The 13,808-nt window shown below is 44.8% G+C and overlaps 1 non-coding gene and 1 pseudogene across 1 annotated transcript; both read right to left on the bottom strand.

The window, feature by feature from the left end:
• Positions 1-11,979: 11,979 nt before the first annotated feature.
• Positions 11,980-12,143, bottom strand: LOC113099462 (U1 spliceosomal RNA). The gene has a single exon (XR_003289430.1). It is a non-coding gene; the product is annotated as a U1 spliceosomal RNA (small nuclear RNA).
• A 374-nt stretch (positions 12,144-12,517) lies between these two features.
• Positions 12,518-12,692, bottom strand: LOC113099503 (uncharacterized; annotated as a pseudogene).
• Positions 12,693-13,808: the final 1,116 nt, after the last annotated feature.

Genomic DNA, 13,808 nt, shown 5'->3' with positions numbered 1-13,808 from the left:
CCGCTGGTAGCACGGGAAATACAGGGGCCGGTCTTGGCCCACAGGTCCCGCGCAGTGCTGCACTCCCAGAGCAGGTGGTGGACGGTCTCCGGGGAATTGCAGCGGGACCGCGGGCAGATGGGGTTTTTGGCCATGCCTCTGGAGTGCATAACCGCCCTGACCGGGAGGATCTCATGAGCCACCATCCACGATAAGTCCTTGTGCCTGTTTCTCGGAGAGCGGGGTGAAGCCGCGTTCCGCCAAACTTGTTTGGCTCCACTTGGTGTGAGGCCCGGAACTGGACTCACCGGTTCCCGGTCCTGCACAACAGAGATGAGAGACTTGTGTTGAGTTAAAATGGTGACATCTTCACTCTCTAAAAGGTATTTCTTTAAAAACTTTTTATAAAACTGTACTCTTTGGGCAAGTTAAAAGACACTGGGGTTTTCAAGTCCACTGGTAAAATTTTCAGTGTTCGTAGGTAAGACCCCATCCAAAATCGCGCCATTGCAGCCGTCTTGTTTTCTTTGGATGGGGTCGTGGCATAACTAATGTGCAGGGCGGTGAAACGGCTGCCTAAAAACAGGTGGGGGTCTGGGAGGCCTTTTCCACCGTTCTCGGCCTTTTCTTGATGGTCTCCCTCTTCAGGCGCTCCCACTTGGACCCCACAGGAAGTAAAACACCGCCCTCTCCAGTTTCCCCAGGAACCACCGAGGGGGGCTAAAAACAGAACAGACAAGTAAAATCAGAGGTAAAATCACAGATTTAAAAATTAAAACCTTGCCTTCCATCGTCATCTGTCTTAGTCCCCAAAACCCCAGTCTTTTCCTAACTTTCCCTAACAAGTCAGTCCAGTTTTCCCGTCCACCCCGTCTTTATCAAAATTTAACGCCTAAATCTTAAAATCGTTGTCTTTAAAAACCAAATCAAGTCCTCCTGTGTCCACGTCTCCCCACGGCCCGAAGAGCTGGGCCTCGGACTTGTTTCTATTGAGTTTGGCGCCCGAGGCCCGACCGTACCAGTCAGTCAAGTCCAGTGCTCTTCGTATTGATAAAACGTCTGTGGCTAAAAGAGTTATGTCGTCCATATATAAAACAGGTCGCCGTCAGTCCCCCCGTCCCAGGAACGTCCAGTCCTTGATCCATTTGTCCCTTCTCAAGATCTGTGCCAGTGGCTCGATGCAAGCCACATACAGAAGAGGAGATAAAGGACATCCCTGACGGACACCACTGTGTATGTTCACAGCTTTGGAAAGATGCCCATTTATTAGAATTTTGCTGACTATTCCCTTGTACAGCAGTCCCACCCAGGCTATAACCTCTTTGGAAACCCCATTTTCTCCAGACCTGGAAGAGGTACTGGTGCGAGACTCGATCAAATGCTTTTTCAAAATCTAAATTTAGGACTACTAGCGAATATTTCTGTCTCTCGCGTAACAGATGGCGTCTCTAATCAGCACTAGGTTGTCTGTTATCTTTCTTCCGGGCACAGCACAAGCTTGATCCGGGTGGATCACGTCCTCTAAAACAGTCGACATGCGTGTTGCTAAAATCTTACTTAAAAAGTTTACAATCAAAATTAAAAGCGTGATTGGTCGCCAGTTTTTTCAAGTCAGTCTTGTCTCCTTTTTATGTAATAATGAAAACTTCCCTACTCTAAAGCTGTCAGGAAGTCTGTCAAGAGTCTTCAAATTCTTTAAAAACGCGTCAACAGTTCGTGTGCTAAAAATGTCCCAGAAAGTCAGATAAAAATTCAAAGGTAAGTCCGTCAATGCCAGGGGACTTCCCTTTTTTAAAATGTTTTAAAGCTTTCTGAATTTCTAAAACTGTAAAATCCTGGGATAAAAGCAACATCTGGGCTCTTTACCTTTTATTTAAAAAGGTTAAAACTTCCTCTAAAACCCATTATGAGCCTCTTTTGCACTATATAAATTATTATAAAAGTTTTCAGTTTCATTTAAAATCTCTTTTGTGCCGCTTGCTTCCCTCCCGGTAAAAGTTTTCAAAGCAGAGATTGACCCACCCCGTGTAATAATTTTTTTAAAAAGTATCTTGTGCATTTCTCCCTTCTTCTATTTCTCTTTCTTTACATCTTAAAATAACACCCCTACTCTGAACTTCGAATAAAACTGACATTTCTTTCTTGACTTCTTTTATCTCTTCTGTAAAATCCAATCCACTGTTTAAAAGGTTAAAATATCTCTGCAGTCTTTTTGCAGCCCCATCATGTGTCTTCTTTCCCTGTTCTTTTTTCCTTTTCCCTATATTTCTAAAAAACTGTCTTGTCCGGTCCTTAACCACTTCCCACCACTGTGCACGTGTATCATAAAAGTCTTGGAGGGTCTGCCATTGGCTGAACTGCTCCCTATACTCTCTAACCACTTCTTCATCCTCTAATAGGGAGCAGTTCAGCTTCCACAGCCCTCCTCCTACCGTCACACCCATGGAAAGTGAAAGGGTGCAAGACAGTATCATGTGATCAGAAAAAAGGGAGGGGTCAATGTTGCATCGGTTGGCGGGCAGTCCCTTGTAAAAAACATAGTCAATTCGAGAGGCTCTGGTGCCATCACCACTGAACCAGGTGAAGCCCTCCTCTCTTTGATGCAATTGTTTTAAAACAGTCAACTAACTTAAAATCCTTGACTAAATTTTGCAATAAAACCGATGTCTTATCGACCTTAAAAATCTTCTCCTACTCTCTTCCTATCTGTTTTGGATAAAACACAGTTAAAATCCCCTGCTACTATTAGGGAGCCCTGCCTAACATGTGGGGCTGCAGGTCTTCTAAAAGCTCATATCTGTCATTTTTTCTGTAAAACCATACACATTAAGAACCTTAAAATCCCTCCCTAAAAAAGTCAGGTTGCTAAAAGAGCCCGCCCTCCTCACAAAAGTGCTATCCCTCACCGTGATGTTTGAATTGTTGATTAAAAAGCGACACCGTCATTCTTGTTGAAGTTGGAGCCACTCCATATTGAGGGCCCCATGGTCACATCTCCTCCAACTTTCTGTAACTATTTAAAAAAGGGCAGAGCACACTCTTGCAGTAAAAACAAAATCTGACTAAAACACTTTAAAAAGGATAAAATGCTCTGGGCTCGTAAGGTGGACCTCACACTTCTTACATTAATGGTAGAGATAGTGAGGGCCATGAGCAGTATGGTAAAACAGTATGAGACATTTAAACAGAAGACATAAAGACTACAAAAATTATACTTAAAATCATGTTTTATCTTGTTACCTGCCTTCCTTTCTCACAGATGAACTGGTCCTGGAGAGCAGGTGCTCGACGCCTCGGGTGCTACAGAGAAATCCTCTTGTAACTCCCTAGGCGACGATGTTCTTAGCTATGTGCAAAAAAGATACCTCATTTGGGACTCTAGGGCCACATGCGTTCTTGATCTTCAAATGGAACTATCAAGCCGCTGTGCTGCCCTAGCTTTTTTCTCCTCGGTTTCCACCAGAGGAGATCCGCAGGTCTTTTTTGCACTTGAGCATTTGGGAGTGAACACTCAAATTCACTCCCACTGGACTCCTGTACCAACTCTGACACCCCGTTTGTAGGGAGGAGCTTGTTTCTTCTCCTCGGTCACTTCTCCTTCTGTGCCTTTTCCCATTTCAATATCTGACTCCGCCCCTATGGCCGCCCACTTCCTCCTTCCTGCCCAATCCCTGAGGCTGGCTGGGAAATGAAATTCCCGCCAAAACCTCAGGGACCGCTCCTCTTTCCTTTCTTCGTTTGTTTGGTGCCAATGTGGGGCGGCCATTTTGAGCTTGTTGGCAAAACTTTTAGGGCAATCTCTGTAGAGGTGGTTTGAATCTCCACAAAGATTGCACCGCCTGCCATTGGTACACTGTTCAAACCCGTGACCAATTTCTTTGCACTTCCACAAACTAATTCTTGGCATACATCGGCTAAGTGACCAAATTTCCCACATTTCCGACATAACTTAGGCATACCCCTGGTAATGAATGTAGCCTCTTGTTCTCTCCAAGCACAATCATGGAGGGCAGATGTTTCAGGCCTGGTAGCCCCCAGCGTCCTCCCATTGTTTAATGGGGATTCGCCAGGAGCATGTCCAAATACCATCTTCATCTAGCACCTTGACTGGCTGGCCTCGAACAGTGCAAAATCTACCCAGCCACACACATATATCTTCACCAGTCACAGTTTCATTGAACATTCTGACAATCACAGTTTTAAGTGTGTTGTCAGAAAGTTTCTCCACCATAAACATAGAGAACTGGGATTTAACAGATTCAAACCTTTGCCAAAACTCACTTAGCAGGGAAGCAGTCTTAAAACTTAAATCAAAACTTTGTTCAGAGGCAGAGTCATCAAACAATTCAGGTCTTCAGGCTTAAAATGTAAGGTCTTTTGAACAAGCTTTCTGGAAAAGTCCATGCGGGACATAACCCATTTCAGTGTTCGTTAGGTAAGACCCCATCCAAAATCGCGCCATTGCAGCCGTCTTGTTTTCTTTGGATGGGGTCGTGGCATAACTAATGTGCAGGGCGGTGAAGCGGCTGCCTAAAAACAGGTGGGGGTCTGGGAGGCCTTTTCCACCGTTCTCCGGCCTTTTCTTGATGGTCTCCCTCTTCAGGCGCTCCCACTTGGACCCCCACAGGAAGTAAAACACCGCCCTCTCCAGTTTCCCCAGGAACCACCGGGGGGGCTAAAAACAGAACAGACAAGTAAAATCAGAGGTAAAATCACAGATTAAAAATTAAAACCTTGCCTTCCATCGTCATCTGTCTTAGTCCCCAAAACCCCAGTCTTTTCCTAACTTTCCCTAACAAGTCAGTCCAGTTTTCCCGTCCACCCCCCGTCTTTATCAAATTTAACGCCTAAAATCTTAAAATCGTTGTCTTTAAAAACCAAATCAAGTCCTCCTGTGTCCACGTCTCCCCACGGCCCGAAGAGCTGGGCCTCGGACTTGTTTCTATTGAGTTTGGCGCCCGAGGCCGACCGTACCAGTCAGTCAAGTCCAGTGCTCTTCGTATTGATAAAACGTCTGTGGCTAAAAGAGTTACGTCGTCCATATATAAAAACACAGGTCGCCGTCAGTCCCCCGTCCCAGGAACGTCCAGTCCTTTGATCCATTTGTCCCTTCTCAAGATCTGTGCCAGTGGCTCGATGCAAGCCACATACAGAAGAGGAGATAAAGGACATCCCTGACGGACACCACTGTGTATGTTCACAGCTTTGGAAAGATGCCCATTTATTAGAATTTTGCTGACTATTCCCTTGTACAGCAGTCCCACCCAGGCTATAAACCTCTTTGGAAACCCCATTTTCTCCAGAACCTGGAAGAGGTACTGGTGCGAGACTCGATCAAATGCTTTTTCAAAATCTAAATTTAGGACTACTAGCCGAATATTTCTGTCTCTCGCGTAACAGATGGCGTCTCTAATCAGCACTAGGTTGTCTGTTATCTTTCTTCCGGGCACAGAACAAGCTTGATCCGGGTGAATCACGTCCTCTAAAACAGTTGACATGCGTGTTGCTAAAACTTTGCTAAAAAGTTTATAATCGAAATTTAAAAGTGTTATGGGTCTCCAGTTTTTTAAGTCAGTCCGGTCACCTTTTTTGTGAAGTAAAGAAACTATCCCTATTCTAAAACTGTCTGGAAGTCTGTCGAGGGTCTCAAACTCTTTAAAAACTGTCAAAAGCTCTTGTCCTAAAATGTCCCAAAATGTTAGATAAAACTCCAGGGGAAGTCCATCCACTCCTGGGGACTTCCCTTTTTAAAACCTCCAAGAGCTTTTTGGGTTTCTAAAATGTTCAAATCTTGGGCTAAAATCTCATTTTGACAGTCGACCCTTTTTCTCAACAAAATTTAAAACTTCTTTTACGGTGTCTGAGTGTACCTTTTTAAAACTATATAAAGCCCCATAAAATTTTTCCACATCCTCTAAAATCTCTTTTGTTGTGTTAACCTCCCTATCCCCTGTTTTAACCCTGGTTAAACCCCCACCCCTTGTTATTATTTTCTTAAAAAAATATCTGGTACACTTTTCCCCTTCTTCAATTTCTCTCACCAGGTGAAGCCCTCCTCTCTTTTGCAAAATTTTAAAACAGTCGACTAAATTAAAATCTCTGACTAAACCCTGCAATAAAACCGACGTTTTGTCCACTCTGAAATCCTCCCTACCCTTTCCTGTCTGTTTTAGATAAAACACAATTAAAATCCCCTGCTACCATTAGGGAGCCCTACCTAGCATGTGGGGTTGCAAGTCTTCTAAAAGCTCATATCTTTCGTTCTTTTCCGTAAAACCATATACATTAAGAACATTAAAATCCCTGTCTAAAAAGGTCAGATTTACTAAAAGTGCCCGGCCTTGCCTCACCACAGTGCTGCCCTTCACCAAGATGTTAGGATTATTAATTAAAACCGCAACTCCGTCGTTTTTGTTAAAATTTGATCCGCTCCATATGGAGGCTCCTGCGGACCATAGCTCTTCCATTTTTGTGTACCTAGTTAAAAAGGGCAGAGAACACTCTTGTAATAAAAAACAATCTGACTTAAAAGATTTTAAAAGGGACAAAATACTCTGTGCTCTAATGGTGGACCTCACACTTCTGACATTGATAGTAGAGATGGTGAGGGCCATGAGCAGTAGGGTAAAAAGGTATGAGGCATTTAAAACAGAAGACAATAAAAAGACTACAAAAATATGATTAAAATCATGTTACATCTTGTAGCATTTGTCTTTCCTTTTCCCCAGATGAGCTGAGGTCAGGAGGGCAAATGCCTGTCGCTTCAGAGGCCACAGAGGGAACCTCTTGTGGCTCCTTTGGCGATGATGCTGTTAGCTTAATGTGCAAAAAGGAAACCTCATTTGGGGACTCTAGGGGCCACATGCGCTCCAGATCTACCGAGTCGGAACTATCGAGCTTATATGCTGCCCTAGATTTTTTCTCCTCCGTTACAATCAGAGGAGACCCCGCAGGTTTTTTTGCACCTGAGCATTAGGGAGTGAACACTGTGTCTCACTCCCGGTGGATTCTTCCACCCCATCCGAAACTGTTACCAGTGACTCTTCCTCACTTTCCTCTCCTTCCATTACCACTTCCTGTTCCGTTGCCTCCGCCCCTGTGGCCGCCCCACTTCCTCCTTCCTGCCCAATCCCTGAGGCCGGCTGGGAATTTGAAATTCCCGCCAAAACCTCAGGGACCGCCTCCTCTCTCCTTTGTTCCTTCGTTTGTTGCCCATGTGGGGCGGCCATTTTTAGCTTGTTGGCAAAACTTTTAGGGCAGTCTCTGTAGAGATGGTTTGTTTCTCCACAAAGATTGCACCGTCTGCCATTGGTACAGTCATCAAAACTGTGACCAATTTCTCTACACTTCCCACAGATTAACTCTTGGCATGCTTCAGCTAGATGACCAAACCTTCCACACTTTCTGCAGAGTTTGGGCATTCCTTGATAATGTATGTAGCCTCTGTTCTCTCCGAGCACAATCATGGAAGGCAGATGCTTCAGGCCCTGGTAGCCCCCAGCGTCTTCCCATTGTTTAATGGGAATTCGCCAGGAGCATGTCCAAATGCCATCTTCATCTAACACTTTGACAGGCTGGCCTCGAACAGTGCAAAATCTACCCAACCAAACACAAATATCATCTCCAGTCACGGTTTCATTGAACATCCTGACAATCACAGTTTTAAGTGTGTTATCAGAAAGTTTCTCAACAGTGAACATGGAAACTGGGCTTTAACTGATTCAAACCTTTGCCAAAAGTCTAAGTAGGGAAGCGGTTTAAAACTAACATCAAATCCTTTGTTCAAGGGCAGAGTCATAAACACGTAGTCGATTCGAGAGGCTTTGGTACCGTCACCAACTGAACCAGGTGAAGCCCTCCTCTCTTTGATGCAAAATTTTAAAAACAGTCGACTAAATTAAAAATCTCTGACTAAACCCTGCAATAAAACCGACGTTTTGTCCACTCTAAAATCCTCCCCTACCCTTTTTCCTGTCTGTTTTAGATAAAACACAATTAAAATCCCCTGCTACCATTAGGGGAGCCCTACCTAGCATGTGGGGTTGCAAGTCTTCTAAAAGCTCATATCTTTCGTTCTTTTCCGTAAAACCATATACATTAAGAACATTAAAATCCCTGTCTAAAAAGGTCAGATTTACTAAAAGTGCCCGGCCTTGCCTCACCACAGTGCTGCCCTTCACCAAGATGTTAGGATTATTAATTAAAACCGCAACTCCGTCGTTTTTGTTAAAATTTGATCCGCTCCATATGGAGGCTCCTGCGGACCATAGCTCTTCCATTTTTGTGTACCTAGTTAAAAAGGGCAGAGAACACTCTTGTAATAAAAACAAATCTGACTTAAAAGATTTTAAAAAGGACAAAATACTCTGTGCTCTAATGGTGGACCTCACACTTCTGACATTGATAGTAGAGATGGTGAGGGCCATGAGCAGTAGGGTTAAAAAGGTATGAGGCATTTAAAACAGAAGACAAGAAAAAGACTACAAAAATATGATTAAAATCATGTTACATCTTGTAGCATTTGTCTTTCCTTTTCCCCAGATGAGCTGAGGTCTGGAGGGCAAATGCCTGTCGCTTCAGAGGCCACAGAGGGAACCTCTTGTGGCTCCTTTGGCGATGATGCTGTTAGCTTAATGTGCAAAAAGGAAACCTCATTTGGGGACTCTAGGGGCCACATGCGCTCCAGATCTACCGAATCGGAACTATCGAGCTTATATGCTGCCCTAGATTTTTTCTCCTCCGTTACAATCAGAGGAGACCCCGCAGGTCTTTTTTGCACCTGAGCATTAGGGAGTGAACACTCTGTCTCACTCCCGGTGGATTCTTCCACCCCATCCGAAACTGTTACCAGTGATTCTTCCTCACTTTCCTTTCCTTCCATTACCATTTCCTGTTCCGTTGCCTCCGCCCCTGTGGCCGCCCCACTTCCTCCTTCCTGCCCAATCCCTGAGGCCGGCTGGGAATTTGAAATTCCCGCCAAAACCTCAGGGACCGCCTCCTCTCTCCTTTGTTCCTTCGTTTGTTGCCCATGTGGGGCGGCCATTTTTAGCTTGTTGGCAAAACTTTTAGGGCAGTCTCTGTAGAGATGGTTTGTTTCTCCACAAAGATTGCACCGTCTGCCATTGGTACAGTCATCAAAACTGTGACCAATTTCTCTACACTTCCCACAGATTAACTCTTGGCATGCTTCAGATAGATGACCAAACCTTCCACACTTTCTGCAGAGTTTGGGCATTCCTTGATAATGTATGTAGCCTCTGTTCTCTCCGAGCACAATCATGGAAGGCAGATGCTTCAGGCCCTGGTAGCCCCCAGCGTCTTCCCATTGTTTAATGGGAATTCGCCAGGAGCATGTCCAAATGCCATCTTCATCTAACACTTTGACAGGCTGGCCTCGAACAGTGCAAAATCTACCCAACCAAACACAAATATCATCTCCAGTCACGGTTTCATTGAACATCCTGACAATCACAGTTTTAAGTGTGTTATCAGAAAGTTTCTCAACAGTGAACATGGAAAACTGGGCTTTAACGGATTCAAACCTTTGCCAAAAGTCACTAAGTAGGGAAGCGGTTTTAAAACTAACATCAAATCCTTTGTTCAAGGGCAGAGTCATCAAACAATTCAGGTCGTCACATTTAAAAGCTAAGGTCTTTTGGATCAGCTTCCTGGAAAAGTCCATACGGGACATTCCCAGGAGCTTCCCCTCAACCTGCCTAAATAAAAAACGCACGCTGTGGTGCCTCCGCACGCCGGCACGGGCAGCCGACATGATGGAGGCACCAACAGCCTAAAAACTTAAAACAACAATAAATACAACAATAAATAACAAAATAAATAATTAAAAGACCTCACCTTAAAACTTGTTGGAGCCCGAAGCAGCAGAGTTCAATATACCTCTCGAAGTTGTGTGACTCAAGATATGAAACGATCTCGAGTCAGGAAACCTCCAAGAGGCGATCGCAGTCTCAACCGTCCGACAAGATACTTGATCTTAGCCAAAAGGCCGAGAAGCGATGCTGCTAAGACGCAGCAGGGAGGAAGCCGGACACGGCGATGCCCATCTCGGCTTTGGTAAGTTTTGGGAGACCTAAAAACGCTGGGGGATGGTACCCTGATAGCACACATACATCTAGGAGACGTCTATTTGACATATGAATTTACATCTGCAAGATGTAGTTTTAAGGCTGTTTGCTCATCTGCAATACGTCTATTGGACGTCTCCCTTTAGCAGTGTTTGGAAGGTTACTTTGGAAATGTAATAGGTTACAGATTACAAGTTACCCTGTTTAAAATGTTATAGTAGTATAACTTTTTCAATTACTTTATTAAAGTAATGTAACTAATTACTTTTGAGTACTTTTAGATTACTTTTCTAAATTTGTGAAAATTAAATAATAATAAATAAAAACATATACATCAACTCAAATACAGTTATCTAATAAGCATGTGTCATTCCTGTATAATAAACTCCTGAAACATTGGTGTTTTTTTAAACTGCTGTCTCTTTGTATATGATATGATAGGTAAAATGCATGACGTGACACAGAGCAGATCTAGAAATGATGTTTATGTGCTCATGTACTCCTATATTGAGGCGGCAGAGGCTGACAACACTGCAAGCTTCAGTAGGCCTATTTGTATTAAATGAAACTGCATGTTTTTGCCATTAATTTACAGGAAGGGCGGACTGGGAAAAAAAAAAATTCTGTTAAAATTCTGGAAATTATTAGGGCGTATGTCTCAGAACAGTCAGTGCAATTTGGGAAAGAAATCAGTGAAATCTGTATGTGGATGTGTGTAAATATTCAAATGTAATTGCCTTTGTAATCGTTAAAAATTTCATAAGTAACTTTAATTTAATTACTAATTTTTTCTTCGTAACTGTAACTAATTACAGTTACATTCATTTTGTAATTAAATTACGTAATGCTGTTACATGTAACTAGTTACTCCCCAACACTGCCTTTTAGATGTCAGATAGATGTCAATTAGATGTCTTTTAGATGTTTATGATTTAGAAGGTATATAAAACTGACATCTGAAAGGCGTATGTCAGACGTTTGTAGATGGCAGATGCTTTCCAGATCAACAGTTCTTTAACAGACATCTTGCAGACGTAAGTGTGCTATCTGGGTAGTACCCTCCCCTGTCTACAACGTCACCGGGCCTCGTCCCGATCGGCCTGACGGAAAGTACGGCATGGCTCGTAACTCCCAAACGGTTGGTCGCAGAGCCACGTGCCTTATGACACCGGAATCCTTGGCTCGAGCCGAACGAGACGCAGGTCTCAGATTGGCCCGTCGCTCTGACGAAATTTTCGGGTATTTTGGATTTTGTCGAAAACCTTCTTTTGCAACCTGGCGCCAGGTATTTGGCCCAGTCCCACCCAAATCAGCACAGAAAGCTTCTCTGGAGTCTGAGTGTCAATAATCATCCAAAAATAGAGGAAATTTCCATTCACCTTGGCGAGGGGACCTCAAAACGTGCTAAGGTGGCGTGTCCGAGGTGGCTCGAATGGCTATAACTCCAGGAAGGAGTGAGATCCCTTCACCCAAATCGGCACACCTGTGCAGGGGCTCAGTCCGAGGCCAGGCGAAAAGGGACGCGGCGACAGGCCACTAGGTGGCGCCGTAAGCTGAAAAATAGGGAAAATGTAATGTAAATGGACAATCAAACAAAGATGAAAACACCTGCAACACTGCGCCACTAGGTGTCGCTGTAAGCGACAACAAAATTAATACGAATCGAAAAAAAGGACAACCAAACAACATGGAGACAGTTACAGCTAGGCTGCAGTCAGTCCAATCTACTTTCAAAGTAAGGTCTGCGCTATGTTCGAACTAAACTACCCACCAGGGTCCGATTTTTCAAGAGCGCAAGTGACTTTGTTTCACAGGCGCACAACACAAATCTCGCATGTGACAGAACTCCCCATTCTGAAAGGAAAATAAATAAAAAACTGTAAAAACCTCTTCTGCTTTGTTTCACCAACAATTTCAGGGGAGAGCGCGAACGCAGTCCCCCACTACCATAAATTATGCAGTCGAGATTCCCGCATTTGGGGAATTCGCAGGGGTCAGCATGGCCGGAGTGCAATGGACAAGCCTCGCCCTGGGTGAACCGCCTTCTTGATCATGGTGTCTCCCCTGCCAGGTAAGTATGAAGGCCCAGGCGGTCAGCCAGAGGTGTGATTTGCATCTCTACCATCCTCACCAACGGTTAGCCCTCCGCCCCCCCTCCAGGAAAGGAAGGACGGGTGCCTTCCGTTACTGGCCTGGAAACTGCCAAGCTCATGGGCCGGTGCTTCCCAACGCCAGTTTTAGATGACTCTCTTTAAACAAACACACCTGATTCGATGCGTCACCTCGTCTGTGAAAGACTTCAAGACCTCAGGTGGGTGCATCGTTAGTGGAAGAGTCCAAGACCCCAGGTGGACACATCAGGAAAAAAGTTTGCAATAAACCACAGCATCTGCAACGGCAGCTCTCATTCCTTGTTCTGCTATTCGACACAATAAATGGCAATCCCCAAAAAGGGAAAGCACACCGTTCCTGGAGACACTGCAATACCAGGCCGATGCATGGAGTGGACGGAGCAAGCCCCGGCTCCAGCTCCGTGATCTAAAAATCCATTTAATATGTAGTCCCCGGATGGGGGACGTATCAGATATTAAACTGATAAGAACAGATTTTTTCTTTCGAAGAAGTTTTATTGTCACCATTTACATTTTTTCCATTTGCATTTTTTTTTTTTTCACACACCATTTTCTTTTTAATCACACATTAAAACAAGCAATATAATATATAATAATTACACATGGTAAAATGAAAGAAACAATCATTGTTAAAAAGCATTTGATTAAAACCACAGTGTTTTGCTTGTTTTTAAAAGTCCATTATTGAGGTGTGTTTAAAAGGTGCGGTCAGTTCCAAAAGTAAAATACAAATTTTAAAAAAAGCAAACAAGCCTCGTATATATATATATATATATATATATATATATATATATATGTTAATAAAACCTATTTCATGATAAAACACAATAAAAAACACCAATTAAAAATCATCTGTTGTGCAAGACCGGGGGTGAGTCCTTATCAAGTGGGTCATCACCCCACTCTCCAGAACAGGGACATGAGATGCTACTTTATGGACTCAGCGGAGATCCCCTCTCCTCCGGCCCGCTGGCCCGCTGTTCCCGTAGCCAGAGTGGTGAGGGTGCATCTACGGGCGGCCAGGGTCGGTGCCTGCCGGGACCCTCTCCGTGCGACCCCGGCCCCCCCGTCCGAATATCGTCGTCCGGTACCCCTGCAGCATTGATGTTACCTTTAGCTCGCATGCATGGAGGGTTACCGTAACGCGCTTCCCCACCAGCAGGTTTCTGGTGGCCCAGATGGCATCCTTGATGACGTTGAGGGTGAGCCAGAGCGAGGTAAATTTCTGTGCCGTCAAGTCCTTCAAGCCCCGGCCCACCCCAAGGATGGCGAGCTGGTACCCGAACTGGGCCCCACCCGCTGGTAGGCACGGGAAATACAGGGGGCCGGTCTTGGCCCACAGGTCCCGCGCAGTGCTGCACTCCCAGAGCAGGTGGTGGATGGTCTCCGGGGAATTGCAGCTGGACCGCGGGCAGATGGGGTTTTTGGCCATGCCTCTGGAGTGCATAACCGCCCTGACCGGGAGGATCTCATGAGCCACCATCCACGATAAGTCCTTGTGCCTGTTCTGGAGAGCGGGGTGAGCCGCGTTCCGCCAAACTTGTTTGGCCTCACTTGGTGTGAGGCCCGGAACTGGACTCACCGGTTCCCGGTCCTGCACAACAGAGATGAG

This window comes from Carassius auratus, unplaced genomic scaffold (genome assembly GCF_003368295.1).
Source record: "Carassius auratus strain Wakin unplaced genomic scaffold, ASM336829v1 scaf_tig00216951, whole genome shotgun sequence".
NCBI classification, from domain to species: domain Eukaryota; kingdom Metazoa; phylum Chordata; class Actinopteri; order Cypriniformes; family Cyprinidae; genus Carassius; species Carassius auratus.
The sequence above is the reverse complement of the archived record's forward strand: the minus strand, read 5'-3'. Positions and strand labels throughout refer to the sequence as shown.